The 12490-nt window shown below is 40.0% G+C and overlaps 1 protein-coding gene across 1 annotated transcript in view; it reads left to right on the top strand.

Annotated features, from left to right (window-relative positions):
• Positions 1-4755: 4755 nt before the first annotated feature.
• Positions 4756-12490, top strand: part of PLCH1 (phospholipase C eta 1) — a 171845-nt gene continuing 164110 nt past the window's right edge. Inside the window, exon 1 of the mRNA XM_045197138.3 lies at positions 4756-5117. The gene's annotated coding sequence lies outside the window, so the exon portion shown is untranslated. The remainder of the gene's footprint in view (positions 5118-12490) is intronic.

Genomic DNA, 12490 nt, shown 5'->3' with positions numbered 1-12490 from the left:
GTGAGGTGTCCATTACGCTTGGGGAGTCGCACGGTTCTTCGTGCGCCGGGCGACCTCGGGCGGGACCCTGCCGGAGGAGACAGGGTGCTCCGGTGCGAGGAGGATTTACTCCGTTGCCTTTTCCCGGAATAAACTAGGGGCGCCCGAGCGGCGCGGGACCGCGCGGGGAGGTCGGGGCCCCGCGGCGGCCGCGCTCTGCGCCTGCGCGGCGTTCCCATGGCTACGGGGCCGCGAGCGCGAGACGCCACCCCGCGCGCCCCGAGGTCCTGCTCCCCGCGGGTCCTCCGTGCCGCCCTCGCCGCCCCTCCCCGGCACTTGTTCTTTGTTGTTCGTAACGTGGAGTCGGTTTATGATCTCATTTTGACCTTAGGAATTCAGCACTAAAACAGTAACCAACTAAATTGAAAAATAAGACCAGCCCCCTCCGGCATGCAGACATTTATCGTTTTGATCTTAGCGGAAGAAAATGATGAGAAATTGCTAATTGGGGCAGTAATTGAGATCCCCCCCCCGCTCCCTTTTCTAGCCCATGAAAGTGAAACCGAATAAAATATATTTACTTCCTGGTTAGGTATTAAAAAAAAAAGTCGCTCAGGTGCTTGCTCTTGAGAATTCAGGGCACCGGTCTGTTCCTGAGGGTGGAGGCGGCGCGCGGACGAGCCGCAGCACCTGTGTCCCCTGGCCAGTTTCTGAGAACGGGGTTCGCTCCAAAACGGACCAAAGTAAAATGCCACTAAAAAGAAACAAAGGCTATCTCAGGGGAGGTGGTTGTTTTTCCAGTTGCTCTGGCTTTTTGGTCATTTCTGGGTTTAATCTTATACATTTTCTGCGGGGAATGTTTCAAGAAGCCTTGAGCAAGCCGGTTAGATTTGTCAAGATTTCTGTTAAAAGAGTCATTTTCATTTTCTTAAAATTGTGTTTTGACAGCTCCATCCACTTTTAAAAATCCCATTTGTTTACAAGCAGGTTAGCATTTGGCAAAGGGTGTGTGGAAGGAGCTGTAGTTTCTCATTGCTCAATTTTCTTAGGTTTCATATGGCAGCATGATGCACCTACCTCGTTGCTTATATTAAACATTGGTTAAAAATAATGTAAAATGGACTTACTCTTCCTAGGATAAAGTGTTGCATAAAAATGCCTTCGGTGAAGTAATATATGAGCACTGTCTTGCTGTATCCTATTTTTAAATAATTTGCTTTCAAATTTGTTAGGGATAGAAATTATCAGACAATATCCTTCTACCATCAGCAGATGAAGTCAACATAATGTTAATTTCAGATGATTAGCAAATAATGTTACTTATTTCTCCCATCCCCCTCATTATAAATGCCTATACATTATGCAGTGTATTTAGATCAAATGCTAAAAAATGTTTTGTTAAGTTTCCCCCCTTTTCTCATAATTAAAAAAATAGAAAAACTCCTAATTTTCAGGTTCAGCTACTTTGTAACCCTCTTTGGTGTCTTGTAACTGGCTCCAATTTCCTAATTCTCAGTGACATGTGTTTCTGCTGGTTCCAGGACATAAACTGCAGTTTAGTGGATCATGGGATAATGATCCTGGGAGTGCTGGGAGCGGGGAGGGCAGTGGGGAGGGGCGGTGGGGATGGAGACAAAGGGAGTGAGGGTTGATGGGCAGAGCCGGGATTTATAGCGGCACCAGATTCTTCAGAAGAGCTGCTGAAGTCATTGCTTCTGTTTGTTACATTTTCCCACATTATCAACAGCAGTTAAATTTCTTTTTAATATCAGTCTTCTAAATAATTATAAGGATATAGATTATAAAAATAGAATATTATAAAGGTGTTTCATGTTAAGGTGCCATACTATAGTGGGAAAACTCTTAATTACATGTTTTCTACTTTATTTATTTAGTCAACAAATGTTTATTGAGAACTAATTACATATAAGGCAAGATAAATAAATCCAAATTCCCACTCTTAGTGAATTAAGAGCTGTGAGTTCTGAAATAATTCTAATGCTTTTCAGGTTTTCTGGGTAAAGATAACTACCTATGGTCACCTTAAGAAGAACAGTTTATTTAGTGCTGAGCGATCAGACTTCTTGACTCAGAAACAAATGCTTAAACTTGGATTAGAAAAAAATCCTGAACAATGATTTTGAGTGTTTTTGGTAAGAATCAATATGTATGGTAAAAAACATTGTGTACACCTATCTTCTTACATTTTTGTAGTACAGACTGGGCCCTAAAACCTAGAGTCTGGACAAGTCCAGCTCTCGAGTCTGAGAGGAACAGAGAAACCCTGTAATTCTGGGGTTTCTTAGATGAAGATAAGGTGAGTGATTCAGTAGTCCTTTGTTCTGACTCCCTGTTTCACGACATAATAAACCTCCTGCAGCTCCCTTCTAAGAATAGTGTTGGCCTGCATGCTTGAAGGATCATGACTATTATATCTCTGAAAAAAAATGGGAGGGGGATGTAAAATTATGACAGATAAAAGGAGTACAATGGGGCACTTAAACCTTTTAATTTTTGAGCTGGAATAATTTGTAGGCATTTTTAGTGAGTTTCAATTTTATAGAAATCATTATAGCCATGCCACACCTGGCCTAACATTGACCAAGGTTGACAGACATTTCCACTTGTCATTCATAGGACATAGAAGGTTAGGAAGACTGTAATCTTCCTTCACCACCTCATGAGTCAACAGTGATCCGCTCAGAGAAGCTTGCTGAAGAGCATCCCCATTTGGTTATTGCTCTTTGTCTAGGAAAATCAGACTCAGCGGTGAATTGTGGACCAAGTGGTGCAGAACTCATTACTCTGAACAATGCCTCCACTGCCTGGGAAGCATGTTCTCTCTCCTCACTGGCAGGGGCTCATTCAAGGCTGGCTTTCCTCACAAGGAAAATCATTTAGACACAGTTCAGTGGACACTCACTCACATCTCTTTGACACCCGTGACCACTTTTGTTTAAGGAGAAATCCAGTACTGCTGTGGTAGGGTGTGCCAAATTAGAAGTGCATTTTAAGAACCCTGTGAAGAGGTTTACACAGCTTTATGTTGTTATCATCAAGGTCTCTGTCTTCTGCGCTTCAAAGCAAGAGGGCAGCATGGACGCAGAAGGGACAACTAAGAAAACTTTTATAGCAAAGTTAAAAACATTCTCACCCACTCTGCATTTTGGATGTACTCAACTACATGCCTGTGCCTCTTTATTGTCATACAATTACAGAACAGAAAAAGATAGGCAGGTAGATACTATGTTTGTTATATAAATCAGGAAACCAGGGCTCAAGGTTGCTACATGATTTTCAAAGTCATACAGCTGATAAATGGCAGAACTGGGAGGAAAATACTGAGTTTTTGATTTCTAACGATCCCCGGAAGTCTGGGATGAGCAGATATGAAGCCCTTGCTCTAGACTGGCATTTGCAACGGTGTGAAATTGCTGCAGTTGTAGATGTAAAATGGTCAAACATCAGCAATATTACATAATTCCATCTGGTCATCTGGATTGGTAGTGGACACCTTCTGATTGTATATGTGTAATAAGCATGTATATATCAGGAGAATGTATATGGAGCACATGCATAAATGCAAAAAGTCTTATAGTGTCTATTTTGGCCTGAGGGGTTCTGGCATGCTTAGGATTTAATACAAGGGGGAACAGTTCTGGTTATTTACTGTCCAGGAAATATCTTATACAAGGGGTTCTGGAGGAAAAGGACGAAACGAACATGAATATATTCCAGTCATTACCTTATGTCACTTTAAAACTCATCATAATCAAGAGAGGCAGAAACTATTATCCCATGTTACTGAAGAGGCTCAGTGAGGTTAGTTTCTTGCTCAAATGGAATAGATCAAGAACTTGAACCCAGGTCTGTCTGCCTTTATGGTCCATTATATCACGTTGCCACTCAGGGAAGCGAGACTAAATTTACAAAAAATATTGAGTCATTTTCTTCTCAAGTTCACCATTCCATCCAAAGTACAGACAGGTAGGAGTGTTTCTGACCAGCTTTGTGGTGAGTGGAGAAGCTGCATTTCCTATTTGGAGGTTGGGAGGTTATAAATTCAGGCCTGGTTCCAGAAAAGCATTCAAGACTTTGTTTATAAACCATGTTGGCCATTTGTTTAGAAGTGAGTGGTGTTTAGGTTCTCCTCTGCAAATGCTTTTCCACATCAAAGTAGCCCACGCTTCACTAATAAATTGTCAAAATGCGGTGGGTCTAGGAGAACCCCTCATGATTTTAATGTGTTTTCTGGCATCCCAAGACTAGGCGTTGGTTTAACCTTATATAAACTTTGCTCACTTATTTTTCTTAAAATAGTATTGAGAGACTTGGTGCTGGATAGAACCAGATGGTGTCTTCCTGTAATGTTTTTCAAATTTGAGAGCAGAATCAACTTGGATAGTTGCTGAATGAAAATTTCCAAACTTATGCCAGAAGCTGGAGTTTTGGAGCTCTTAAAACTGCTCTGCTATGGTGTTGGGAAATTGAAATTCGACTGTGCTGAACTGGTGTCAGATTTGCGGTATTTTTGAGCTAGGTTACCCAGGAAGAAACTGAGGCTCTGGAATGTCCACACTCACGCAGCCAAGCTGGGACTTGAACCTTGACATGGCCAGCAGATGCCTGGCCTAGTGTTCTTAGTAGCACGCCCCAGCGTAAAAGCATGCTGGAGTCCAGCCGGGGATTCGGATACTGCACAGGATCCTGGAAGGCTCTCTGGGTTTCCCTCTTCATGAGTTTGCTTTCTGTGGTTTGCTCTTCTGAATGATAGCAAGGGACTTAGGAAGCTGTCCAGCCACTCAGGTGCCCATGAATTACCTCTTAAATTGCCTTTGGAAGGCAGAAGAATCTAGTTTAATGTTAGCATATTTGAGTTACTGATTAACTGATCTAAGGCAACATGGTTTCTCTTTATCTACCTTCACTTCCTTGTTGCTAGTCCACAAGAACCAAACATTTGAATTCAGTTTCCCACTTGCCTTTTCTCCTGCTCTTCAATGTAATTGAAAAGGCCCGTGGACTTCAGAATAAGTCTCTGTGGAGTGCTAATGGAACCGCTGCAAAACTACCCCTGGTGGGAACTGTGAAGGCGGATGTGGTTTTTCCAGGGGTCGGAGTTCTGGACCAGAAGTGAAGTGAGTTCATTTGCTATGTAAGGGTATGGAATTTAGTTCTCTAGACCTCCTACTTCTTTTTGCCAAACAACTCTTTCTTAACTTTAAAAGATGTGGGAGCTATTGAAAATAAATTTATTTTTTTAACAGAAATTTCTTTATTGAAGAGAGTGAGGTGTTCATGTAAGAAGTTAGGATTATGTAAAGACCTTTGATTTTCATTTCAATTTAAAGACTATTGATTCCATACAACCGTTTGTATAAAAGAGGGAAGGGAGGGTATCTTTATACATACAGAGCATCTCTGGAAGGTGCACAAGAAACTAACAATGTTGGTTGTGGGGAGACAGATACCTGAGGTAAACTAGTCATTGCGTATGCTTTTGAGTCTTTTCAATTTTGAAGCTTCAACTTAATAAATAAAATAAAATAAAAGAATACTTGCGTTTCAATAATAAGTAAATAACCATTTCCTGGCTCCTAAGCGGTAGAAATAGAATACTGGGAAGAAATTTTACATAAGAGAAAAGCAATTCTCTTTCTTACTATCTTTTTAAGTCTCACCCCCCAAAAAAAATCACATTTAGTGATTTTTTTCACACTTAGTAATTTTTTAAAGCAGTGCTCTTTAAGCTATTCTGGGTTTTGATAATAGGGCTGTGAAAGCTTTTTTTTTTCCCATATTTTTTCCCCCTCTCATAAAGCATCAATTATTGGCTGCAGCCCAACTCAGTGGGCCAATAGGAATCAGATCCTCTCCTGAATTACTAAACCTATGTGATGCAATGCGTTAGTTTATAAGATTGAGGCTAGAAAGTACCCCACCCCCACCCCCATACTCTCTTTTCCCCCTTAGAGAGAAATCCCTGTAATGTGGTTATGCTTTCATTCTCCTGGGCGGTGTCTGAATGGGAATGTCAGAGGAATCTTTTCTCCTCAAATTGAAAAAAAAGAAAACCCAAAACTTGTACACAAATGTTTTCATTCTAAACCACAGCTTTTCTTGTTTTAAATAGGTTTTGAATTGAAAGTATTTTTCTGTTTACTGGGTAAGTCATTAAAATACAGTCTCAGAAGAGAGTAAATACAAACTGTGTACCAACTTCTTTTTCACTTGTCAAAAGAGAAAAGTGAAATCTATTGCTTAACGTCCAAGTTTCAGTCAAAAGCAAAAACTCAAGTCGGGACCTGTTCTCAGTACATCCTTGAAAACTTCTCATCTCAAATTAGATGAAATAAATAGAAAAACATCTATTTTCCTCCCGGAATTGTCCTTATTCCTGTTATTTTTTGTTAGAAAAAAATAGCTGAGGAGATCATATAGTCTCATGCTTAAAAGGGCACTTAGTGAATATTCTCTCTCTCACCTTTGTCCCTCAGCCAACCAGTTCTTTCTCTTAGAGTCCAACAGTGTTATTCCCTCCTTATGCATTTTTTGAAAAGATATTATATATCAGGAAGTACATAGAGTTTTTTCTTCCTTTTAAAAAACAAATGCTAGTATATCAGTCACATGATTCTGTATTTTTTCTTGTGACAATTTATCTTGTATATGATTTCATATCGACATATAGAACTTATTAATTCTTCTTTAAAGAAAAACTTTTTAAAGGAAGCAGTTTTAGGTTCACATCAAAATTGAGGGGAGAGCACAGAGATTTCCTGTGTATTCCCTGCCCCTACCCATGCATTGCCCCCCATTATCTATATCCCCCACCAGAGTTACAATTTGTTAGAAATGGTTAGATAGTTACCATTTGTTACAATTGATAGACCTATACTGACACCTAATCACCCACCCAAAGCCATAGTTTATAGTAGGTGTCAGTTTTGGTTTTGTACATTTAATGGGATTGGACAAATGTATAATGAAATTTACACATCCTTATGATATCATACAGGGTATTTTTCATGGCCCTCAAAGTCCTGTGCTCATGTGCATTCATGTGCAGGGTTTTGGGTGAACCTAAGTTTTCAGCTTCTTTGGTAAATATTAAGTAGCGCAATTGCTGGGTTGTATGGTAAGAGTATGTTTAGTTTTGAAAGAAACTGCCAAGTTGTCTTCCGAAGTGTTTACCGTTTTATGTTCCCATCAGCAATGGATGAGAATTCCTGTTGCTTCCCATTTTGTGTTGTCAGTGTTCCAAATTTTGGCCATTCTAATAGGTGTGTAGTGGCATCTCATTTTATTTCCATTTCCTGATGACGCGTGATGGGAAACATCTTAGTTCTGTGTATATTTTTGAGCAGCAGTCCTTTATCATATATGTTTTTTAAAATATTTATTTATTTGTAGCCCTGGCTGGTGTGGCTCAGTGAATTGAGCGCTGGCCTGCGAACTGAAAGGTTGCTGATCGGTTCCCAGTCAGGGCACATGCCTGGGTTGTGGGCCAGGTCCCCAGCTAGGGGGTGTGCGAGGGGCAACAAATTGATGTTTCTCTCCCTCTCTTTCTGCCCCCCTTCCCCTAGCTCTAAAAATAAATAAATAAAATATTAAAAAATAAAAAAAAAACACACAATACACACACTTGAAAAATACCCAAACACCAGGAATTAGAAGGAATAAAACAGGGGGCTTACAGGCTTCAAAGAATATCCTAGGCTTCAGAACAAAACCAATGCAACAAAATATTGAAAATTTCTTTGTTCAAAACACAAAGATTTTGTTTTTAATAGAATTTAATTTTTTTTTTAAGGAACATTTTACAGACAAAAACAAGCTTCTTGTGTTGCCTGAGACAGGCCTGGCTTCTGTTCCTTGAACGCCTTTTGCAAAAATACAGATGGCAGCATTCACTGGCCTCAGTGTTCACTCCCCCCCAACCACTTAGTCCTTGACCCCTCCATTCCTCCTTCTGAATATATGGCACTCGGGCCATCCTGAGGACAACTGGCAGGGACTACAGAGCACCTAGGATGTAGTCAGTCTTCGTGACCAGCTCCTGTCACTTTCCTGAGATGACCTTTTGGTTCTCGAGGTAGGTGTCTTTCTTGAGCTTGCTAGCCACCAGCTGCTCAGCTTCCATCACCGACTACAGCACCAGCTCCTTGGCCTGGGCACCCAGCTTCCTCATTTTGCTCACTTTGTCTCACAGGTCCGAGCCCTCTGTCTTCAGCCTGGACAGCAGCAGCACACTCTTGCTGGTTAAGGCCTTGTGTTCCATCTCTAGGTTCTTCTTGCCACTGTTGGGGGTGGACACATCCCAGGACTGCTTGTATCTGTCGACGGTCTCATCAAAGTGATGCAGGCCATGACCAGTTTTAAATTTTAATGAAGTCCAGTTTATCAGTCCTTCCTTTCATGGGTAGTGCCCTTGGTGTTGTATCTGAAAAGTCATCGCCATCCTCAAGGTCATCTAGGTTGGCTTCTGTGTTAATTTCTAGGAGTTTTATAGTTTCACATTATACATTAGGGTCTGTGATTCACTTCGAGTGAAATTTCTGTGAAGGGTATAAGGCCTGTGTCTAGCTTCATCTTTTTGCATGTGGGTGTCCAGTTGCCCAGCACCATGTGTGGAAGAGACTGTTTTTGCTCCGTGGTATTGCCTTCGCTCCTTTGTCGGAGATCAGTTGATTCCATTTATGTGGGTCCATTTTTGGGCGCTCTATTCCATTGCAATGATCTATTTGTTTATTCTTCCTCCAATAGCACACTCTGTTGATGACTGTAGCTTTAGAGTAAGTCTTAAAGTAGAATAGAATCAGTCTTTCAAGTTTGTTTTTCTCCTTAAATATTGTGTTGTCTATTTTGGGTTCTTTTATTTTTTTAACGGCTACATGGTTTCCACTCTATGGATATACTGAAGTTTAACCAGAGTAACAGACAATTAGATTGCTCCTGCTCTTTTGAAAACAACAGTATATTGAGTGACCCTACAAACACATCACTTTGTACGTGTTCAAAGACAGTAAAGGATACATTTTTGGAAGTGGGATTGCTAAGTTAAAGGTATTTACACTTGTAACTTTGATAAATAGCGCCAAATTTGTCAATGTAGACTTTGTAAAAATTATACTCCTAATCAGCAATATATTACACTGAGAATTTTTCCACACCATTTGTCAAACAAACTCTTTGTGTTTTTGCTAATTTGGTAGGTAAAAAATTAGCATCTTGGTACAGATGTAATTTGCTTTTCTCTTATTCACTAATGGTGACTTCACAAATTTCCACTTTGAGCAGAGCCTCAGAGTAGAATCTGTTCTTTTCAATATAGATTAAAAGATCAAGTTTGGACCTGGCTGGTTAGCTCAGTTGGTTAGAGCATAGTCCTAATACACCAAGGTTGTGGGTTCGATCCCAGGTCAGGGCACATACAAGAAGCAACCAATGAACACAAAAATAGATGAAACAACAAATCCATGGTTCTCTCTCTCCCTTCCTTTCTCTCTAAAATCAATTAATAAAAAAATAAATAAAACCAAAAGATGTAGTTGGAAGAAGCAAATGAATAGGTTTTTTGCCACTGCCTGGTAGAGGAACAGAGTGAGCACACTTACTTTTCTTAAAAGCTATGCATTTAGTCGTCTTCCACACTTCTATCAAATTTCAACATTTCACTTTCCCTACTTACCCTGCTGTAAAGTGGGAAAGGAGGGAAGGTGTTGACTAGAGGTTTAATTGTGGAAATGTGCCCTTCTCTGGGAAGGATGCTTTCTGAGACTGGATTTTCTTATTTATGAAGGAATTGGGTATAGAGCTACCCTAAGTTCCATTTCCAATATTTAAAAAGCTTAGAAATCACTTCTGGGCCTTTTGGCTAAGATCAAGTGTAAAAAGCTTAGAAATCACTGGTTTAGAGACAATTCGTATGAATCGAGGATTTTTTTTGAACTACACATATGTAGATGAAATTAGAATTATTAAAAAAAATCTGCTAGTGTGTCATCAGGAAAAAGACGCTTCAAAGGTAATCAAAAGCTAGATTTAAAGATTGATGGCAGCTGAGAGTTGAAATCTAATTACCAGTCATTCCTTTGGGTGTTGTTTTCTTCAATCCAGTCCGCTCTGCGTACCACTTTTAAAAAGAAGGAATGTATGGAAAGTGATGGAAATATGCTAGTCTTGCCATGAGTATAGGAAAGTGCAGTGGGCTGTAGGTGGGGAAGTCTGGATTCCATTACTGACTGCGATACCTTGGCAGCGTCCTCGCTCTTTCATACTCTCTCGTTCCCTCTCTTATGTTCATTATTTATTAGGAAGCAAAATTACATAGATCTTGAGTGCCATCTTTGGAGTTACATTTTTTTTTTTAGTTCAAATACCATTACTGTTATGTATTACTTAACCTCTCTGTGTTTCAGTTCCTCTGTTTGTAAAATGTGGATAATAATTATACCTTGCCCTTGGGACTGTTGTAAGGATTAAGTAAAATAAGACATGTAAGATGTTTACCACAAAACCTGGCATGTAAGATGCACTAAAAAATATCAGCAGTTATTTCCAAGTGGCGGGCACTGAACTCCTGTGTTTGGGGCTTGAACAGGTCCAGATAGGGCTGCCGAACTGCACGGGCTCTGTGGCTTTGAGTGTGACATCCCAGTGTGTGCGCCAGTGTAGTTTACCTACTCTCCTGCTGAAACATTTAAAAATGCGGGATGCAACAGAAAGAGCATTTTCTTAAATGCAATGAACCAGCAAGGAAGTAGTGAGTATGTAAGCTAAAAGCTAAGCAAAGAGAGGTCTGCTGAGCAGTGAAGCTGCCCTTTGCCTTGAGGACATTTGCCAAACCAGTTTAACTTGCACTTCTCTTTTTTATGGCCTAGGGGTACAGGAGAGACAAGGTGAGACATCTGAGAGGGTGTATATCCTTCAGTCATAAAGCTGGGACTTCCAAAGGCTTTTTCCTCAGTCTAAGGGTGAATCAGAATAAAAACAAAACCCAAAAATATCATTTACTCTTTCCAATCCTAGAAGGCTACAAGAAAAATCACCTATCAAAAACCTAGCTACTACCCTGGTTGGTGTGGGTCAGTGAACTGAGTGCCATCCTGAGAACTGGAAGGTCGCTGGTTTGATTCCCAGTCAGGGCACATGACTGGGCTGCGGCCAGGTACCAGCATGTGAGAGGCGATGAATTGATGTTTCTCTCCCATTCTCTCTAAAAATAAATAAATAAAAGCTTAAAAACAATCAAATAAAAAAACCTAGCTACTGAGCAGATGCCTAATATTTAGGCCTGAGAATCTGTGATCTTAAACCAGCTTTAATGCTGGTCTGGAATCGTGGAAACTTAGGTGGACAGAAAGCCTCAAGGTGAAATTGACTTAAAGAATTTCTACATTGGAAACGTCCCTGGTACAGAGCAGAAACAATCTTTTTTCTCTCTTTTGGAGAAGTCTCTTGTTATGCCTGACTTTGAAAAATCCCCACCAATAAAATTAGAAGGAAAATGAGCATCTCATAGAAAAAAAATCACTAAACAAGATATGAACTGAGAACAAGAAACTATAATGACTAAGCTGATATGAAAAAGAACTAAATAGAACTTGCAGCTAAAAATATAATTTAAAAATAATGACTCAGTGAATGGATTTAATAGATTTATCCAAGTAGAAAAGGAAATAGTCAACTGAATGATAGCTCTGAAGAAAATTTTCAGATGGCAGTGCAAAGAGGCAAAATAGTGAGAAATTCAAAGGAAGGATTAATCAGCTCTGGCCGCTTTGGCTCAGTTGGTTGGACCATAGTCCTGTAACTAATAGGTTGCCAGTTCAATTCCTGGCCAGGACACATGCCTGGGTTGTGGGCTTTATCCCTGGTGGGGGCGCATGTGGGATGTGGCCCATTGGTGTTCTCTCTCACATCGATGTTTCTCTCTCTCCCTTCCCCTCTCTCTCAAATGAGAATAAAACAAACTGTAAAAAAAAAAAAAAAGAAAGGTTAATCAATGTGGAAGACAGAGAATTCATATTCAACGTAAGTTTAATTACAGTTTCAGAATGAGAAGAGAGAAAATGGGAAGAGGCATCATTTAGAGAGATAATATTAGAGAATTTTCAAGGACCAATGATAAAAAGCATCCATCACTTTACATATTCATGAAATCGTATGAATCCCAATCAGGATCACTGAAAAGAAATCTGCACATAGACATAATGTAATTAAATTTCAGAACACAAAAGATAAAAGATTTTCAGCAAGGTCAGAGAGAAGAGGCAGCTTGTCCTGAAAGACACGACAAATTACCCTGACAGTGTGACAGTAGAAACCAGAAGACAGTGGAATATTATCTTTCATGAGCTGTCAGAAATTAACTGTTATTTCAGTATTCTATTTCATTTAAAAAATCTTTTTTATAAAGATTTTATTTATTTACTTTTCAGAGAGAGGCGAAGGGAGGGAGAGAAACATCAATCAGTTGCCTCTTACACACCCCCAACTTGGGGCTTGG

Source organism: Desmodus rotundus, chromosome 2 (genome assembly GCF_022682495.2).
Source record: "Desmodus rotundus isolate HL8 chromosome 2, HLdesRot8A.1, whole genome shotgun sequence".
NCBI classification, from domain to species: Eukaryota; Metazoa; Chordata; class Mammalia; order Chiroptera; family Phyllostomidae; genus Desmodus; species Desmodus rotundus.
The sequence above is the reverse complement of the archived record's forward strand: the minus strand, read 5'-3'. Positions and strand labels throughout refer to the sequence as shown.